The following is a 20,468-nucleotide window of genomic DNA, read 5'->3' as shown; positions in this document are numbered from 1 at the left end:
ACGCACCGTGGCTCCATCCCGTAGCTGGGCTCTTACAGCCTCCAGCTCACTGGACTCCGACTTGGGGGGGTGGGGGGGGAATAAGGATCATTTCTAGAATGACTGTATCAAATTGTATTTCTCCTTCCTCCCCCCTCCCAGCTTTAACCTAAGAGCGGCTCGCCAACAAATAAGTTCCTGTTTCAAAAAAGTATTCACAGGCCTCACCCCTGCCAAAGTTTACAGCATAGTTACATCCTGCCGCAGAAAGAAGGATGGGGTGGGGTGGGAGGGAAGTGGAGCGGGGCAGCTGTTTTTTCAATAAACTCCAGCTCCAGAAAACCTCCCACTGCTTCTTCCACACCCCCAGCGGTGAAGCAGGAGGAGGCAGCAGGAAAAGTCATTCCTCCAAGGCAGGGCCCAACGGAGCTGGCTCACTCACTTTCTCAACTCCCACACAACTCGCCAAGGTCTTTGCGAATCCCCTCCCGCCCCCCAGGAGCAGGAGGACACAGGCCAAAGGGTTCCATGTGCTTCCTTGGAGGTGGACTCCTGTTCGCAGGGAGCCCAAGAGATTTCCACCTCCTCCCCGCCCCACACCCCTGCACTGGAACAGAGGCACACAGGGCCACCTTACAAAAGGAGCCCATTAAGAAGGTAGACGGTTTGCATCCCACACCTTCCAATGGGCTGGAAGGGCTCCCCAGGAAAAAGGCACAGCTGCAATCCTGTGCTCCCCAACCAGCATGCCCTCCCTCTAAGCTCAGCAACTGGGCTTGCCTTTCTCCTCCAGAGTGGGAAGGTTGGAAGGGAACCGGAGAAGGCAGGACCCACCCGGACTCCTCCAGCTGAAAAGCTCTAATTTGTGAACCTAGAAAACCCTGGGGCATTGCAATCAAAGCGAGGCCCCACCCCTGCAGTACCTCTGATGATTTGTTCCCCGGCGAGTGGGCAAGCAGAGAAAAGGGAAAATGAGGACAAATGTGTTCAAAACAGAAACACTGCATAACACTAACTTGGTTTTGGGCAAGGACCAGATTATAGGCCCGACACCTCCATTTCTGTCCAAGTGGAAAGAGAAACTACAGGGTACAACCTTGATCCAGCTGTGTGAACTCTGGTGCCCAGAGGCTCTGGCCAGGTCCAGAAGATCAGCATAACCCCAAATTGCTCCTCAGTCCCCAGCTGGCCTTTTTTTTTTTTTTTTTTAAAGTTCTTGAGAGTTCTTTTTGTTCCCTTTGGTGAACTGATTCTTATGGGGCTGTGATTATAATTACTGTGGAATGGTCTCTGAGCTTCCAAATGTATGTTCTTGGTGTGAAATGGTTCTGTGTTGGAGAAGATGGTACGTGGATATGAACTTCTCTTTTAAGAACCCTCCCAAACCCTTCTCAAAGGACTTAACTGTAACCAAAGAATGTGAAATGGTAAGGAGCTACCAGGTAATGGGCTAAGAAGAAAACTCCAGATTTTGACAGCATGCACTTAAGACCAGTGTCCTAACGTGTTGCCCATCAGACTATAAAATGGTGATGAACTAACGGGCACTGACTCAAGTCCTTACCCATCTCTGAAAGGAAGTTCAATAGAACCTAATATACATTAATTGCCTTGAAGGCCCATCTGAACTCTCCAAAACTAAAAAAGATGCTTTTCTTTAATTGCTTAAAGAAGCAAAACATACCAACATAAATTTTTTTTTTTACAGTTTTAGCCAAGCTAAAAAAAAATTTTTTTTGGTACAAAAACTGTATTTCTAAAATATATCTAGGTCTCCAACAGATGTTATGTACCTTTGCTATAATTTAGGTCACACCATTTATTTACAGCTCCTACACATACTCTGTTTTTCCTTCAAATTAAGAGAAAATAAGGTAAAATCTAATTAGGCCAACTCCTAATCCCACACAGTGAAATTTGGAAATCTGATTCTTTTTTCAGACTCTTCTCCACTTCTAGGACCATCTAAACATAAATGGGGGATCGAGACAGGAGAGAACCAACTAAGAGCTGGAAATACTCAGCTCATCCAGCTCTTACGAACTGTATTTTCCTAAGTAGAGCCAAGGCAATGGGATTTTTTTTTTAAGATTTTATTTATTTGAGAGAGAGAGAGCACACAAGCAGAGGGGAAGGACAGAGAGAGAGAGAAACAGACTCCCCGCTGAGCGGGGAGCCTGATGCGGGACTCGATCCCAGCACCCCAGGATCAGGACCTGAGCCAAAGGCAGATGCTTAACCAAGTGAGTCACCCAAGTGCCCCCAAGGCAGTGGGATTTAATAGCCAATTAGGGGCTCGTCAAACAGACCATTCCAGGACTAAAACCGTTGATTTTCTTTAGTTTTGATGGTAGAACTGAACCAAATTGTGGGAAACGTACCTACACACATGCTTAGAGAGCCCTCCCTCTCCCTGCCCCAGGCGTGGCTCAGCGTTTGCTCACCTTCCTCTTCACTTACAAGCAATTAATTGCAACACAACAAGAATACTTAGGAACATAATCTGAATTCTGTGTGCCATCTTTCTGCAAAAACAGAACTCGTGGATCTCAGTGAGCCCCCAGATCAGGAGACATGAACCCTACCTCCCCCCACCCCAAAGAAAAGATTCCCAAAGAGGTGAGGACCTAGTGTTCCCACATCCTGCTCTACAGCAAGATTACTATTTAGATAAGGATTAGTATTGGAAGTTCAAACACTGTTTATCCATTGGATTAGATTCATCAGTAAAAATACTTCCGATTCATCTTTTCTAAAATTGACATAGCTGTAAGAGCCATAGGCAGCCAATCAGAAACTCTAAGTCGGTATTCTTAAAATAAAGGAGAGTCGATATTCTTGCTCATTTAAAATAGTGATTCACTCCATCTGGCCACAAACCATTTACAGTATCTGAAGCAACTGTAAATCCCAGGTACAACCACCAAACCATCCATCGAGCAGGAACCCGTGCGCCTGAATGCAGACAACTTCTTAAGCACCTGGTATTGAACGGGGATGGACCTAATGAAATAATTTATGTGCTAAGCCCAGAAAAAAATAGTTCTGTGAAGATCAGACCACGCAAAGTTCTTCAGGAGAGAAAGGGGAAAGGAAAGCGAAGTTCTAGACTTACAAAATTAAAGGGGATTATTCAAGGAACCACAAGGTATAGGGGCCAAGCATTACTGAAGAATTTCCTTCGCGCTAAGGGCGTTTGCTGTTTGTCAAGGCAGCACACCCATGTGTTCGCACTTTCCAGATACAGAGTGGCCCTCTACCCTGCTGGCCTCTTCACAGGAACAGACTTGGAAATGGTTCTCTAGGAAGGGCCTGCTTAGCTCCATCTCTGGGCCTGTCCAGAGACGGGTGGCTCTTTCAAGAACGGCCAAGTGCCTCCAGTGGACACTTCAGAGGACAGAAAAACATCAAAGCCATATAGGGGAAAAGGAGAATCAGACACTTGCCCCCCTTGATCCCATGTTAACAAAAGCCATCAGACTCTCAGGCACCATTTTAATGTTACGTTTCAAAAACTAGGAGTACACCATACCTCCTCCTGCTGCCATTTCTGACGGAGTGCTGGGGATCCCGGGTGCCCTCAGTTACCGCTTAGCTTCTCCACTGGGCCACAAGGTGCCCCACGTCAGTACCATGAGCACAAGGAAACCTCAATATTAGTCCACCCTTCTCATAAAGTTATGGGGGAAAAAAGGAGCACAATCTTAAAAATGCTTACGCTGAAAAACACTGCTGGGAAATGGCGATATTTAAGTCTCTCACAGCGTGATGATGGCTACGAGCATAAAAAAGGATTATTCTTAACTGAAATAGAAAATTAAGGAGCTACACTCTAGGTAAGACAAAATACAAACCAAGCTGGAAGCATTTCCCCCCCTGTAAAGCACTCATCCATCATTCCAGCCGTCTGGTGATAACGCTTCCGCAAACCCACCAGTAAAATGAGATTCTTGCCAAGTCGTATGCATTTAAAAGAGGACAAACATGTCACACTATGCAAAACATGTGATCAGAAAGACATTTAATTTTGAAGTGGGACCATAAATGTCAGCTAATACTGCGGAGCTCTGTGTCTCTGAAATATACCCGTCAGGATGTTCCTGAAGCACACTTTCTGCACTCAACCATTTTCATTTCCCCTGCAGTTTCCATTTGCGAAAGGACTGGGATGTACCAAAGACATGGGAGTGACATCATGCTTGGGCATGAAACTCGGAGAATGAAAGACACATCAATTAACGGGGAGGGGAAAAAAAGATGTAGCAATGCACTTTGCAGGACTTCCCTAGAGAGACAAGCCACCACATCACATCAAATCAAAAGCTTTGCCTATGGGAACTTTTATTACAGCTCCTATCAAACGGACAGGGGGGAAAAAAACCAGCTTTCCGGTTTTCACAGGAAAAGAATGATTTCCAAATTATGACTTTTGAGAGCTCAGGAGAAGGAATGACTTATTCGCAGTAAATGGGAAACACATGGTTTTCTCCAAGCGTTTCTGTCTGCCCTGCAGTTACTTCTCGTATGTGGAAGAGATAAATTATTAAAATGTAAACACAATACCCCTTAGAATGTACCATGCATCTCTGTGTAAAGCCAGAGGGTTGAGACTCTAAAATACCATTCCAAGGGGTAAGTAGGAAAACACAGCACCCCTCCCACCAGAGACCAGCAGAGCGGTTGGGTCCTGCACACCATGGAAACACCAGCTGGGTGGCGACGGCAGCCAACAGGACACCGGCCCCGTGGACCCACTGCTGGAATGTGAAGACAGCAGCCGCAGCCGGCTCCAAAGATCAGTGGCCTCCCTGGGAAACATGGGGATCCGTCCACCCAACATGGAGTAGGAATCGGCTTTGCCCTTTTGTTGCTTTGTTCAGGGTGATTTCTCCTGATTCCTAGGGCTCTTAATCCCCACTGGGCAGTAAAATCATTTGGAAGATTTTAAAAATAAAAAAATTTTATTTTTTAAAAACGATTTTATTTATTTGACAGACAGAGATCACAAGTAGGCAGAGAGACAGAGAGAGAGAGGGAGGGAGGGAAGCAGGCCCCCACTGAGCAGAGAGCCCAATGCGAGGCTCGATCCCAGGACCCTGAGACCATGACCTGAGCTGAAGACAGAGGCTTAACCCACTGAGCCACCCAGGTGCCCCCAAAATTTAAAAAAAAAAAAAAAATTTTTAAAGGAAGAAAAGAAAAAAGTGTCCTAGTAGGCACGTGGAGTGGAGACCCACCGGCCTATCGCCATCTGATTTCAACCTCACTAGCACAGCATTCAACTCCATCATTTAGACTTTTGATGAGAACTGCCTGGCAAGCTCTCCTTTCTCTTTTCTGAGAAGTGCAAGAGGCTCTCAAGGGAACATTAGCATGTCTTCCACAGGGTGCCAGGTGTCTCCCTGCTGCTACGTGCAGAGTCCCCCAAAGTGTGGGACACGGTCCCCACGCCGTGTGGCACTGCAGCCTCGGGCTCTCGGCTGCACCCCCCACCTGCCTTTCTCCCGTGTGCCACAGACTCGAACAGAGGGAAGCCGTGGGATAGGATTTCTCAGGAGATCCGATCCAATTTCCTAGCAATCTGTGACGCAGGAAAGAGCTCACCACAGTCTGTCACTGTGACACCGGATACCTCCTCCATCTCACCCGAAACAAACAAACATCCCACAGCAGAGCTAAGGGGGGTCCCTGAACAACTCCAACAATGTGAATCGCAAATGGCAAAGCCGGTGATTACACTCAGCTACCTTGTATCATGGCCGAAGCGGCCTTCTGTGAGGCCCCTCACCCCCCAACCACTCCTGAACACCCTCAGCAGCTCGGGGCCTTTCTCCCAGACTACTTCTCAGGTAATGGATAGGTCCATGGATAGAGCGAAGATTAGATCACCAGAACCTGAGGAGCAAGACGTGAACCACAAAAAGTCCTTCCTCGACTGTCAACACAAATTACTGATTTCTATAAAATCTGCTCATTCACAGATTTAAACATAAAAACCACCTTTGGGGGAAAAAATGGCTACCTTACATTTGACAATATGGCAACTTTCATGATTAAAAAAAAAGTATGGGTCAAAAGACATTCTAAGTTCAAAAAATTAAATTGCTGTGTCACTACAAGAATGTCACCCATAGTATGTTGTGTTGCACATAACAGAATCCTAATATTTACTTATAATTCATTACTGAGAAGTAGAAAATCCATAAAGTAAAGACCCACACGTAACAGTTGTCTGTTAAATAACTGGTAGGTACCAGTCACTGCGTTGTGTGCTCTGCATGTTTAATTCCACTTAATTCCCTCAGCGCAATGGAGAAATCACCAGGGTCTCCATTTTATAGAGGAGGACATGAAGCTTCAATACATAAATCAACACATCCATCGTCTGCAAAGCTAGAGGATGGCTGAACTGGGATTTGGAAAGAAGTATGGCTGGCTCCAAAGCCTTTAACCATTTTTATAAACTAGTACAGTGTATATCATCCATAAATAACATACTGGAATACCACTCCCACCACCATTTATTTAAAAAACAAAACAAAACAAAACCAGGCAGGTAACAGGAATTCTTTGACTTTTAACGCAAGGAAAGCAAAGCATTCATCATGGAGTCATGGTGAGGGTTGTAGGTCTGGAAGCTTGTCTGATATCAACCGACCAGAGGCAAGTTACTAAAACTCGGAGCACTTTCATTCTCTTCTGTAAAATGAGAAGGACAATGTCAACCTCGAGGTTGTTGGGCAGCCTACATCAAAGGTCTTATCAGACTCCATGACTGTTGGCTTTCTTCCCTCTCTGAGCCCGTTTCCTACTCTGTCAACCAGGCATAATAAACCCTATCATGCCACTATGACAGACGGCCTTAGATGGGGGAGGCGGAATTATAAAAATGGAAACACTCTGCAAAGCGATGCTTTTAAAAAACTGTTTCTGATCATTAGTACTTTTAATGGAATTTTAAAAGAAATGATAAATTATCACTTAATTCACACTGAGGAGTTCAGATTTAAGAAAGTCTGAACTTGGTTATTTCATAAAGTGAATGATCCTGACTCATCTGTTTTCAACTCTGAGTCTTCTGTTTGGCTTGGCTTTGTTTCGGGTTTTGACTCCTGCATTTCCACAAGTCATTATTAAGTACCTCTTAAGTGCTCGGGCCAATAGGGAATAAAAATATTTGAAAATATGATTCTTACCCTTGAGAAAGCTAGAATACACGGCTGGGTTTCTTAAAGCAGGCACATGTAAGATGTGTGGATTGACCAGCAGGTGCTAGTGGTCAGGACTGGGAGTAGGGTACCACTACTAAAAAGTAGCAGAAGGTAGTGGTAAGGTACCAGCTGGTAAAGGAACAGTTGTTCGGTTTTGTTTTAAAGACCGAACAGCTGGGGGCACCTGGGTGGCTCAGTGGGTTAAAGCCTCTGCCTTCGGCTCAGGTCATGATCCCAGGGTCCTAGGATCGAGCCCCGAATCGGGCTCTCTGCTCCGCGGAGAGCCTGCTTCCTCCTCTCTCTCTCTGCCTGCCTCTCTGCCTACTTGTGATCTCTCTCTGTCAAATAAATAAATGAAATCTTTAAAAAATAATAATAATAAAATAAAATAAAAATTAAAAAAAATAACAACCAAACAACTGTTTGGTTTAAAAAATTTTATTTGAGCCCAACACAGGGCTTGATCTCATAACCCTAAGATTGTGACCTGAGCCAAAATCAAGAGTCAGACGCTTAACCTACTGAGCCACCCAGGTGCCCCGTTGTTTTAAAGATTTTCTATTTAAGTAATCCCTACACCCGACACAGGGTTTGAACTCACCACCTCAAGATTAAGAGTCACACACTCCACCACCTGAGCCAACCAAGTGTCCCAGGAAGTGTGAACACATCTGCACCTTGACTGGGGTGATGGTGGCTTGAACACATAAGGGTGATAACATTTCCTCGAAATACGCACCTCCCTCCAAAAAAAGAATGTGTATAAAAACCAGTAAAATGCATCTAAAGAGGTATCTGGGTTAATAATGTTGTACCAATGTCAATTTCCTGGTTTGGCAACATACTAAGACACTATAAACTGAGGGTAGAGGCGTCAGAAAGACATGAGAACTCGTACCGGTACTCTAAGTTCTTAGGAGTCAAACTATCCGAATAAAAAGTAGTACTTAAAAAAAAAGAAAGCATAGGAGGAAGTTCCCTACAAACAGATATGGAAAGAGGGCTAATGTGTATGGGAAGTATAAAACAGGAAGGTGTTACACAATGTGTATTACATGCTACCTTTTGTGTAAGAGCAGGAAGTATAGAATGGATACTCCTGTTTCCTCGGAGAGCAGCAGAAGGGGCTTGTCAAGGGGACCATAGAAGAAACTATAAATAGTGGTTTCCGTGGGGGAATGAAAAGGAGGAACTTGATAGCTGAAGCTCAAACAGGGGAGATTTTTCCCATTTGGGGCGTTCTGAACCATGCAAATGTAATATCATCCAAAAACAAAGAGACAAATGAAAAGGAGAGAGACATAACAAATGATGGGATCAATGTGGAAACCTTGATGGCAGGTTTGCTGGAGAGTTTACATACATTATTTTTAATCCTCAAAACAAAGCCCAAAGTGATTGATATATCTTGACAGAGGATAAGCCAAGACTCAAAGGTAATTTCACAAAATCTTTTGCCTAAACCCATGCGTTTTCCACATGAATTCGGCTCCTTATTCAGGGATCTTCAGAACACAATCTGCTGCTTCTTACCTTAATACCCTTGTATGTGGCTTTTCCTCTGCCTGAGACCACTCACCCCTGCCCCCACCGCCTCCTACTTTGCCAGGACAACCCCTAGCCAACCTGAAAAAGCTCCCGCCCAGTTCACTTTTCTTCAGACCACCTTCCTCCACAGAATGAGTAAATCTCCTATCTTACCTCTGTATCCCACACTGAGTTCAACCCATCTTAACCATTATTTCTTAACGGTCTTTAAATCCACAGCATCTAGCAAAATGCCTGGCAACTAGGACTTTCGCTCACAGAATGTTCCTTCAGCTACAAAGGACTATCTAATCCTCACCATAAGCATTCAGAAAAAATAAGACCTCATTAAGGGGGCACATTCACTTGCTAACAGGTATAAATAATGATTCTTGGGTATTTTAGAATAAAAGTGACTACAAGTACTTCTAAGAACCCCAGTATCTTAAGAGGGATTGCTCTTACTTTCAGCTGGACATGAGTAGATCTTCCTTACAAATTCTAACACCAAATTTCTGGTGGGGTTTATTCTTAATATTTCTGGTAAATTCTTTACAAAATAAAAATTCACAGAGTAGGAACGGTTTCATAAAAATATATTAATTTTTTTTTTAATTCCCAACCATGGCCTTTCTGAATTTCCTTTTCCAGGAAATGGGTTTACCTTTAAAAAAGGAAATAAAGGGCATGGAGTTCAGAAGAAAGCTTGGTCCTCTGTTGCTGAGCATCTAAAATACTTGGTGATCATTTAATATGGCATGGGTTTCTAGATAGACACAAAGAACTGACTTTTTCTCCTCAGAATCTGTCCTCCGAAGAATGCTGCACACATAGGGGTGCCTGGGTGGCTCAGTGGGTTAAGCCATTGCCTTTGGCTCAGGTCATGATGTCAGGGTCCTGGGATTGGGCCCCACATCGGGCTCTCTGCTCAGCGGGGAGCCAGTTTCCCCCTCTCTTTGTCTGCCTCTCTGCCTAATTGTGATCTCTGTCAAATAAATAAAATCTTAAAAAAAAAAAAAAAAAAAAAGAATGCTGCCCACATAACTTATAAGATAGATCAACAGCAAAGTGCCAGGCCAGTATGGCATAGCAGTCAAGGTTATACAGTCTGAAGTCAGATGCCTGAGTTGTCAGATGCCTGACAATTCCTGCCTCCCAGAAGATCCCTGTAGTTAATATTTACTGAGCATGAAATATACGTTAGAGTTAGGATATTATTACTAGTTAATGTGCACCCAATCGGCATGGTGGACAAAGCTCTTTATTTGTGTCATGATTTATTTAATCTTCCCAATATCCCAATGTGTTTGATACCAGTATAACCTGATTTCACAAGTGAGACAGATATTCCTTGACCAAGGACACAGTTCTTGGTGGGGAGGGTGGATATGGGCAAGTAGCAGGAGCTGTTATGCTACTTTCAAAGCCATAAACCCCACTCTCTAGGAGTAGACATACAGTCCAAATCCCAGATTATCTTCTGCTTTGAGAATTCTGGTTAACCAGAGAATGTTAATTTTGGAAGTCACTTTAATTTTTCCAGATGTCATGCAAGAGTTCTTCTTAAGGCGGATTCTAAAACATAGGTCTTCATAAGATGTCAGACTCTATTAAAAAATAATAATAATAAAGCCTATCCCAATGGGTCTTTTACCAGAGAAAGTGGACTGTTATGTCTAGTCAGGTGTGTTCTAAAAGGATTTCCAGTGCCATGTGTTTATCTGTCCCCATATGCCTGTGGGGACTTTCATAACCCATACCCAACATACTAATACTCATGACGCTACATAAAAGGCTTTGTTGCAAAGAATACTTTGTTACAAAGAATACAGAAAACTGAATACTTTGTTACAAATAATACTAATGCTCATGAAGCTACATAAAAGGCTTTGTTACAAAGAATATTGAAGTCACTGAATCAGCTATGAAAACCAGCATATGTGTCCCTTACACAATTGGAAAAAGACACTTCTCATGAGAAGCAATTCAAGAGTATTGATAAACAGATATTCGTACATCCATGTTCTTACTACTATGATTCGTAACAGCCAAAGGTTGAAAAAAAACCATTCATGCTGTTGATAAATGAACAAAATGGCCTATCCATGCAATGGAATATGGTCTTAAAAACTCTGACACCTGCTACAAGATGGATGGGCCTTGAGACCATTATGCTAAATGAAATAAACCAATCACCCCCCAAATAAATAAATAAATAAATACCGTGGGATTCTACTAATCAAATACTACAAGAGTCAAATTCATAGAAACAGGTAGAATGCTGACTACCAGGGCCTGAAGGGAAGGCAGAATGAGGAGTTAGTATTTAATGGGTACAATTCCAGTTTGGGAAGAAGAGTTCTAGAGATGGATAGTGGGAAGGGGATGGTCGTGCAAGCCCGTACTCAGTACCACTCAACTGTACATAATTTCACACAGCTAGAATGATAAATTTTAGATTTTGCCTCAAGATAAAAGATATTCAGTACCTACAACCCATACAAAAGAAAAGCAGGTAGTTATCAACGAACTTGGGCTAAAAAAACAGTTCATCTAGATAATTTTGAGAAGAGAGACCCTCAGGGGTCAATATACCCTTAATTCTCTTTAATTAAAAATTAAAAAAACACAAACAAACCTCCCCTTTGTTTTAGCCAAATACTTCACCTTCATGTGAAAATCGGTCTTCCCAAGAAATTAAAGGGAGAAACATTCAAACTCTATTTCTACTCTAAGGGTCAGTCCTGTAACACACATTTTGTTTGAGCATTTTGCTCTCTTCAGCAGAGACACAACAGAAAAGTGACAGGATCCAAAGCTATGATCTCAAAATGGGACTTGAGCCATCCATAATCTTTACTGTCAAAGCAATGCCTAATAAACTTCAGTTAGGTTAATTCCATTAAGATCTAACATTGTTATCCTTTTTAAGTGAAAACACATTTAATTAGATCATTGGAACGAACAAAGAGGCAGTCTGGTTCTGCCGTTTCAGTATCTGTTTCTGCAGTCATATGGACAGGCTCTGATGTGGATAGGACTATTTGCTTCTGGTACTTTCTTCCTTTCTCTTGGCCTTTCCCTGCAGCCTTACTGAAATTTGATAATACCTACCTACGTACCTACCGAAGAGATTTCAAGGGGAGAATAGGAAGGAGAGAAGACACTTTCCCCATCACTACCGCACCCTTATCCCACACCTTCAGGGACAGAAGCTTCCAGGAAGGAGCCCTTCTGCCAAGTTAGTCTACTGTATATCTGACTCTCCACTACTTCTAAAACACTCACGAGCTAACTGGGCAGACCATCCTTAATCCTAGAAAAGAGTACAAATAGGCATTGTAACTTTGATCTCAGGATTGAAGAAGGACAGAAAATGACTTCGTGGCCAGGAAGATGGGACGGGATGGTTGGAAATCTGGACTGGTTTTGACAAAGGAGAAGGAAGGTTTTACTCTGTCAAGTTACAAACAGTCTCTTTTGTAATAAATAGGAAACAAAAGGTAATGTGATCCACAATTGTTAAATTTGGGGAGTGCTAGAAACCTGTATGATCAAAATCCACTCATAGGAACTGTTTAGCAGATGTGGAACTCAATTCATGTGTCTTCCTGAAACATTATCTCTACTTAGTAGCGTCAACCTCTTGGCATTGGTCTAATTCATTTGACTCAGTACAATCTGGGAGGGTAAACACAAAGGTTAATAAAATTGAATTATTTTTCTAATTTCTTTTTTTTTTTTTAAGATTTTGTTTTTATTTATTTGAGATAAAGGGTGAGAGAGCAGAAGCAGGGGGCAGAGGGAGAGGGAGAAACAGACTCCTTGCTCAGCAGGGAGCCCGATGCAGGGCTGTATCCCAGGACCCTGGGATCATGACTGGAGCCAAAGGCAGATGTTCAACCCACTGAACCACGTGGGTGCCCCCATTTTTCCGATTTTTCAAAGATTTTTTTTATTTCATTCTGATTGTAGGTTTTACTAGAATTAAAAATGGGTAGCATATGAACATTTGGTATTCCTGGCAGGAAATTTGCATATCAACAGTAAACATTTTTAAATCACGTAACTCATATTGTAATCACATGAAAAATAACTTTCACTTTTCTCTTGGTGAGAGAAAAATTTGTAGAGGGGCTAAGAATCAAAACTCCAAGGCCAACACCTCAACCTGCTACATAGTGATGGGTTCACAGAGCAGTCGGAGCTATACACATAAATGTGTATTTTCCTAAAAGGCACGTTAAACCGTCGACCGTGACCAATCAGGTTTTAAACGTCTGCTGTCAATTAAGAATAAATAAATTCCTGAATGATTAATTTTTTCCCCATTTTGGAAAATGAAATCGGGTCTTATTTCTGCCACATCTGCCATCAGCAGGGAGAAAGAAAGGGCATGAAATAAAATAAGCATTGGCGTCAAGCAAAGCTTACCTCCTCCCCATATTTTTTATTGGAAAAATAAAATTTGTTTTCCAGTAAGATATTTCATTTTAAAAAAAAATCTGTTTCTACTCAAAGCTAGAGTTCTATTTATTTTTAAATGAGGCACAGGAAACCTCCCAAGTGTAACTCAGATTTACATCTGGCTAATCCTCTGAACGGGACCGACCAAGTTCAGGCTGTTTATTTCTGAGTTCTGTGATTTTTGGATAACACCTGTGAGAGATAGCAAATTAACTACTGCTAGTCAGCAGCAAGCCAGCAGAAGATGTCTTGGGAAGCAAGTGGGAGCAAATCCTGCAAGTCAATTTCTAGTCACACTTGCCAGAAACTTGGGGGGAAAGATGACCAATCCTGCCAAGAAAAATCAGTGGTGGAACTTGTTTCCCTTTTTCCATGGAATATTTCAACACTCCACCAACAAATACAGCTCAATCTTTCCTTTCCATAACTTCGGGACTGCAGGGAAGGTTCTGGTCTCATTGATAGCCTTAGAAACATGAAAACAGCCCACACTGCAAAAAATCAGTCTCTCGGGGTCCCCTTCCTGGAGCAATCTCCACTTACGTGAAGGGAACCCAGAGTTTCAGAAGGCAGGGGGCACTTGCAAGCTACAGAAACACATATTCTCCCCCCCTCCCCAACCTCAAAACACCTGCAGGGTCTCAAGAAAACGAAATCGAATCTCTGTACCTAGAAGTGGCCAGGAATATTGTGGAATGGGTTAGCCTCCACTGTGAAGAGAACTGATGGCTTAAAGCACCACTGTTCGGAAAAGCACCTCCTCATCTGAAGAGTAAGACCCTGGGGGTGGGGGGACGGGACACTCTTGCCTTGGATTTTCATCTTCTTTCTTACCTCAATCCCAAACCAAATAAATCACTGGTTCTGAACCACGGCCACCAGCAGACTCACCTGGAGAGCCTCGAGGCAGTCCTGATGCTGATCCTGGGACCAAGCCCTTCCCTTCCCCCCACCAGCTCCTAAATCCATTTGAAACTTGGGTCTCTTGAGGTCAGCACAGGGGACCGTGTCTTTCTAAAAGCCTCCCGGGTGCAACCAGCGGCTGAGAAGCCCAGCTTTTAGAAATGCACTTTAGAAAAAGTTGATTTCTCAGGGCACCTGGGTGGCTCAGTAGGTTAAAGCCTCTGACTTTGGCTCAAGGTCATGATCCCAGAGTTCTGGGATCGAGCAACGCAGGGAGCCCGCTTCCTCCTCTCTCTCTGCCTACTTGTGATCTCTGTATAATAAATAAATAAAATCTTAAAAAAAAAAAAGAAAGAAAAATAAAAAGTTGATTTCTCTACCAAACACGCTCAAACACATTACAGCTCTCTTTTCAGTCCGTCTGTCCTGTCATTGCCTTGAGGACCATGAAGTCCTGGGCATTTTGCTCTGCTGCTGCGGGGCTGGCTTCCCCACCTGGGAGCAGGCTGAGCTTGCGGCTCTCTGTGGCCAGAGACGGAAGTGGGTTTGGTACAGGCCCCAGAAGGCAACGGAAGCCTTACACTCCAGCTTGGCCATTAGAAAGCACAAGCTCCCACGACCCTCTACTCACATCTACGCCCCAGACCCCGAACCTGCGCATTTTTCCACACCAAGCCATTCTCGGGATCTCGATGGTCACGCAGTCGGCGAACTGCGACTTAATCCGGTTCCGACCCTGCCCACCGCTGCGCAGAACCCCCAGGCGAGGGGCTCCGGCCCGCAGGACTGCTCCGACCCCAAAACGCCACCTGCGAGTCCCGGCCACCGCGGGGAACTCCGACCGACCAGCTGTCGAAATCAGGGGTTCCCCCAACTCCTTTCTCGGGCTCCACAATTTCCTAGAACCGTTACAAGAACTCAGGAAAGCCGTGTACTCACCAGACCACCAGTGCATTAGGAAGGCTGCAATGCCAGGCCGGCGGGAAGGAGGAGACGCCTGGGGCAAGGGGCGAGGGGCGACCGGGAGGCCACCTGCCATGCTTAGCGCCCAACACCTCCAACAGGTTCAACCCAGAATGTCTCCAGACCCCTGCTCCTGGGGTAGGCATAATGAACTAAAGGATTGGCCACAGGTGTTTAACTCAACCTCCAGCCCCTTCTCGCCTCCCTGGAGGTCAGGGGGCGGAGCTTGTAAGCACCAGTCCTCTAATCACGTGGTGGTTCCCCAGGCAACCGGCCCCCATAATTAGAGGCTTTCCAAGGGTTGCCTTATTAACAGAAACTCAGGTGTGGTTGAAAGGGGCTTGTTTTGAATCACAAAACATACCACCCCAGAGCTGTTTCAGGACCAGGGAACAATAATCAGATATTAAAACAAAACAAACAAATAATTCTTCTATTTGTCTTAGGATATTACAAGGGGTTTAGGAGCGCTGGCCAGAAGCCAGGGACGAAGACCTAAATGTCTATTTCTTATTATATCACGGCGACCCAGTGAAGTGCACCATGTCGTGTATTTTGAGCATCTTGGATGTGCTTTTGTGTTAAACACAAAGACAAACATAAAATAGGGTGTCTAGAGAGTAAAACCCTGGTGGTTTTCCCAAGACCAGGATTTCCCTTCCTTCACCCCACCATGCATTAGAATCGCCTAGAAAATCACTCCAGGCTCCCTTTGATAGTTCAGCTGGTGGAGCCAAGGACTGTACAGACTTTCCAGCCCCAGACCTCTGATTCCATCTGGGGCAGATTAATAATGCAACTATTTGCATTTCTAACAGGTTGCATTTCTAACCTCAGGACCGCACCTTGAGAACCACTGCTTCAGAGGAAACGGGAGCCTTCAAACATACGAAATACCAGAGATTTATTTTTATTTTTTTTCTTGCAGTTTGATGAGGATAAAATTAACATACAGCACTGTTTACATTAAAGGTGTAGAGCATAATGATTGGGCTTCTACATATTTTGAAATGATCACCACAATAAGTTTAGTTAAGATCCATCATCTCAGATAGGTACTAAGTAAGGAGAGAGAGAGTGAAAGAGGAGAAAGGAAAAGAGAAGAAAAAAATGTTTTTTCCTTGTGATGAGAACCCTTAGGATCGACTCAACAACTTTCAAATACACTAACAGCAGTTGATGACCATGGTCACCATGTTGTACGTGACGCCCCTAAGATTTGTTATTATAGTATCTGCACAATGGGAATATTGAACAGACTGGACAGTTCGTATAAAAGAATTATTGTTGGGGCACGTGGGTGGCTCAGTCTTGGTTAAGCATCCAACTCTTCATTGTGGCTCAGGTCAGAATCCTCATGGGTTGTGAGATCAAGCCTCACGTCAAGCCTGGAGTCTGGCTCCAAGCTCAACACAGTGACCTTGAGATTCTTTCTCCTTCTCCCTCTGGCCCTCCCCCCACCCAATGAATAAATAAAATCTTTTTTAAAAAAATTACAGTTACCTATTATTTTAGGCATGAAAACAGTATTGTATCTATGTTTAAAAAAATACAGAGTTCTTATCTTTAAGAGTTAGGCATTGAAAAAGTTTAACTTGACACCTGCCTTGTACCCAAAGCCTCTCCTCTTGGTAGGGTTTACCATTCCCAGGCATGTTTTCTGTCACAACATGCATGGATGAGTAGATAAAGATAAAAACAAAAATATAATAAAGTATTAACATAGATAAGAAACTAAAATAAAAGCAAAGGGAAAACCACCAGAGGGATGGTGGCCATTAGGATCTTTAGGGCAGCCCAGGAAAGACTAAAGAACCAGACCGTAGCCACAAAAGGAATCAGTATGACCTTTTATCTGGAAATCTTCCCCACCCAAAAAGTCTCTTACCTGAGCATGCAGGGTGCCAAGGCTTCCGTAGTCACCTGAGAGTACTAGGAGAGAAAGGGATACTGAGTCAAAAGTCATCAGAGTAAACAGAAGGACACAGCAGAGTGACATTTTGGTACACATTCTGGTCTACCTTGAAGGTTTCTAGAGGAACATTTGGGAAGCTGATTCTTTATTAAACACATTAGAATGGCCTTGGACTTGCCTCCTATCGTAAGGCAATGCAAGCACGTCTCTCCCCTGTTGTGGGGCTAGACGTCATGATGTGAAAAATGAAGGGTTTTAGGTGTTCATAATGCCTACCAAAGCTAACAGTGCATTATTACTACTCCTGAAAAAATACTGGCCCTGGGATGTAATCAGAAGCAAAGAGAGAAAGCTAACATACATATATATACTAGACCCCATTGTCTATTTCATTTCCCTCTAAAACCATTTCTGTAAGGCAAGTCTCAATAGCAACAGAAGGCTCTGGACAGAGAGACTGGCTGAGAGCATACAGGAACTTGCCCAAGGTCATAGAACCAGCAGTAGCAGAACCATAGATCAAACCCAGGAGCTGGTTGACCCCAGAAGGACATTCTTCCCACGCTGCCAGGAGCAGTTTACAGAGCGCCATCCTGTTGCTCAGAGAGTCACATCAAAGCCACGGTGAACTCTGACTCTGGGACTTACAAAGACCTGCGAGGTTATATCAAGGGTGAAGTCTGTTTTCTGTGCCCAGACTTATCTTTTTTAAAAATCTGCTTTTTAAAATTCTTTGTCAAAATGTATTTGATTACAGAAATAATTGCCCAATACTCCAAAAAATTAGCTTATGATGTTCCTAATATTTTTTTAAAGATTCTATTTATTTATTTCTCAGAGTGAGTGCAGGCAGACAGAGTGGCAGGCAGAGGCAGAGGGAGAAGCAGGCTCCCCGCTGAGCAAGGAGCCCCCAGGACGCTGGGATCATGACCTGAGCCGAAGGCAGTCGCTTAACCAACTGAGCCACCCAGGCGTCCCTGTTTCTAATTTTTTTATTCAAATAATGTATACTTCCCTTTCTCTAATAGTCTTCATTAAAAAAAAAAAAAAGCACAGTTTATAAGGGCAGGTTATGTCTGGATGTAACAAGGGGAAGAAGCTTGGAGGTTTTCCCCTCCCTTAAAATTTTTAGGGACTACACCCCCCAGACTACTTATTTTCTAAGCATCTGGTTCCGCAAGCAAAGTTACTGGCAAGTCATGAAAGATCTAACTATTTCACATAGCGGCTCCTTTTTTCCTTTTTCTTTTTTTTTTTTTTTTTAAGAAAATAAAATTCTAGAGATTAGAAATACACCACGTTTCCTCTTTGGCCAAAGCAACAAAACAGCTCCAGTGGGTGAACACGCGCTGCATAGAGCAATGGTCTCCCTCTCTGGGGCTCAAGGTCATTTTTCACTCCACACAGGGATGCACATAATTGGCTACCCACATTCGTCCATAGAATCAGGTGGCAAGACAACCTATTAGATAGATCAGTGGTCTGATGTAGGACACAGCTGCTCTGCTCCCTCCAGGCTTAAAATAATTCAGCACTATCAACCTCCCCCATTAAGTACAATTAATTTTATGAAATGGAGAAAATAAGGATTTTATTTAAAATGGCTGACACACGCGACACACAGCAGAAAATACCAACGGTGCTCACAACACCAGCGTACCCCAGCTCCCACTGACCTCAAGGTGCTAATGAGGGAGTTCTGCAAAAACTGCATGAAAAAGGAGCCTACATTTAGCCAGCCCTGACCCCAATCCAAACTTTTCTCCCACACCACAGCAGGAGGGCCTTACTAATTGGAATGTGCAGAACACGTGGCCCAGGATATGCTTCCTTAGCACACACCCACAGAGCGCCCTTCATGACACGCGCGCGTGCACGCACGCACACACACACCCCACTCTGATTCCCTCGCTTGAAAAAAAAATTATGTGCACAATAAATGTGGGTTTAAAAATTAAAGTATGAGTTGGCCGGCGTAAAACATGCACACACAGGTGGAAATGGTTTTCAAGAGCACAGATCTCCCCCCCACCCCCACCCTACCTCCAAGACAGGCGGTATCGACCAGACACAGAAACAACAAAGATCTGGGGTAAAAAGGGACCCTCTAATCACATTAGCTTGTAGTTCTAAAGGAAGATGGTTGCTCTGGATTTCCCTTTATACATAGCAACTTCAAAAAAATCCCCATTTTCTTAGTACATCTTTATGTAGGGAAAGCCTGTGCGCCTTTGAAGCCTCAACACAAAACAAACAGGAGTCTTTACAAGTCCTGTCCGACCACCCAGGGAGAATCAAATAGTATTTTTTCTCCAGTAGGCCACCCCAGGATGCTGTGAATAAAAAGGAAAAGGAGGAACTCATCATGTAACCGGGATGTATTTTTCTAGTGCCGTTATAGGCTGTTTTAATCTAAATATTATGGTGTATTTTTCACTAGCAAAGCCAAAGCACATCTAATTATTCATTTATTAATAGAAGAAGTTTTGAAAGAGCAGGAAATAGGTTAAAACCGCGGGAATAGCACGGGGGGTTGGGGGGTGGGGGGGGAGGCTTGGAGATTAAGGAATTTTCTTCTCAAAATCCCAAGCATGGAGAAAGGATTTTTAAAAGTGCTGACGGTGGAGAGAAGGCCGGCTGTGCCTGAGGACAAAAAGCCCTGGGACAAAACATCTCAAGGACCAGACTGTTGGAGACACTAGGGGAGGGTGTTTCTGGACACCGCACTGAAGAGCTTAGTTGCATGCAAGTGTTTTAGAATCATGAGAAGGTCTTAGAGTCATAAACATCCTAAAATGCGCTCTTCTGATCAAGTTGTGTCCCTGCACCCAATCTCCATGGGGGCCGAATGAAAACCAGATCCTGTAGCCAGACATCAGGAAGTCCAAGCAGCTTCCCACGCCTGGTTCCTACAGCGACCATTGGGCCCGTGGTGCTCCAGGCGGCTGCAGGTCCCGGACGTTCCTCACAGATGCCCACACAGCAGGTCTTTCATTCTCCTGAAATGCCCTGCTGGCCTCCTCTCCCTCCTGACCCAGCCTTTAGGGCAGATTGGAAAGAGGTGGACAGACCTTCTCCTGAATCCCGTCTCTGTCCCTCAACAGCCTGCCTAGTAGCTTTGGGCAAGTTACTTAATCCTATTCTCCGCCTCGCTTTCCCCATCTGCTCAATGGGGATATGAAAGCCCGGCTCGCTGTTAGAAACACAGTGAACTACAAGGCAGGATGGAAATGAACTGATGCTTTTCAACTTAATGTGTCACTTCCCCGCACTCACATAAAGGTCAGCTCCCCTTACCCTGACTCCAGCCAGGCTCCCTTAACACCCACACCCAAAAGACATCTTGCCCTTCTCTGAATTGCCCTCCCAGTCTCCCTGCAGCAGTGTCGGCTCCCTGGTCACCCACTACATGCACCAGGGCTCTCCCTCTGTCATCACCACACCCACCAGAATGTGTGCTCTTTGGAGGGAGGACGTGTGTTTAACTCATATTTATATCCTCT

At 44.0% G+C, this 20,468-nt stretch overlaps 1 long non-coding RNA gene across 1 annotated transcript in view; it reads right to left on the bottom strand.

Annotated features, from left to right (window-relative positions):
- LOC116869979 overlaps nt 1–20,468 on the bottom strand; it is a 137,070-nt gene that overhangs the window by 24,958 nt on the left and 91,644 nt on the right. The window contains exon 3 of the long non-coding RNA XR_004383161.1: nt 16,939–16,982. This is a non-coding gene — a long non-coding RNA (uncharacterized LOC116869979). The remainder of the gene's footprint in view (nt 1–16,938; nt 16,983–20,468) is intronic.

This window comes from Lontra canadensis, unplaced genomic scaffold (assembly GCF_010015895.1).
Source record: "Lontra canadensis isolate GAN:19392208 unplaced genomic scaffold, GSC_riverotter_1.0 scaffold21, whole genome shotgun sequence".
NCBI lineage: Eukaryota > Metazoa > Chordata > Mammalia > Carnivora > Mustelidae > Lontra > Lontra canadensis.
This window is presented reverse-complemented; position numbering and strand designations above follow the sequence as displayed.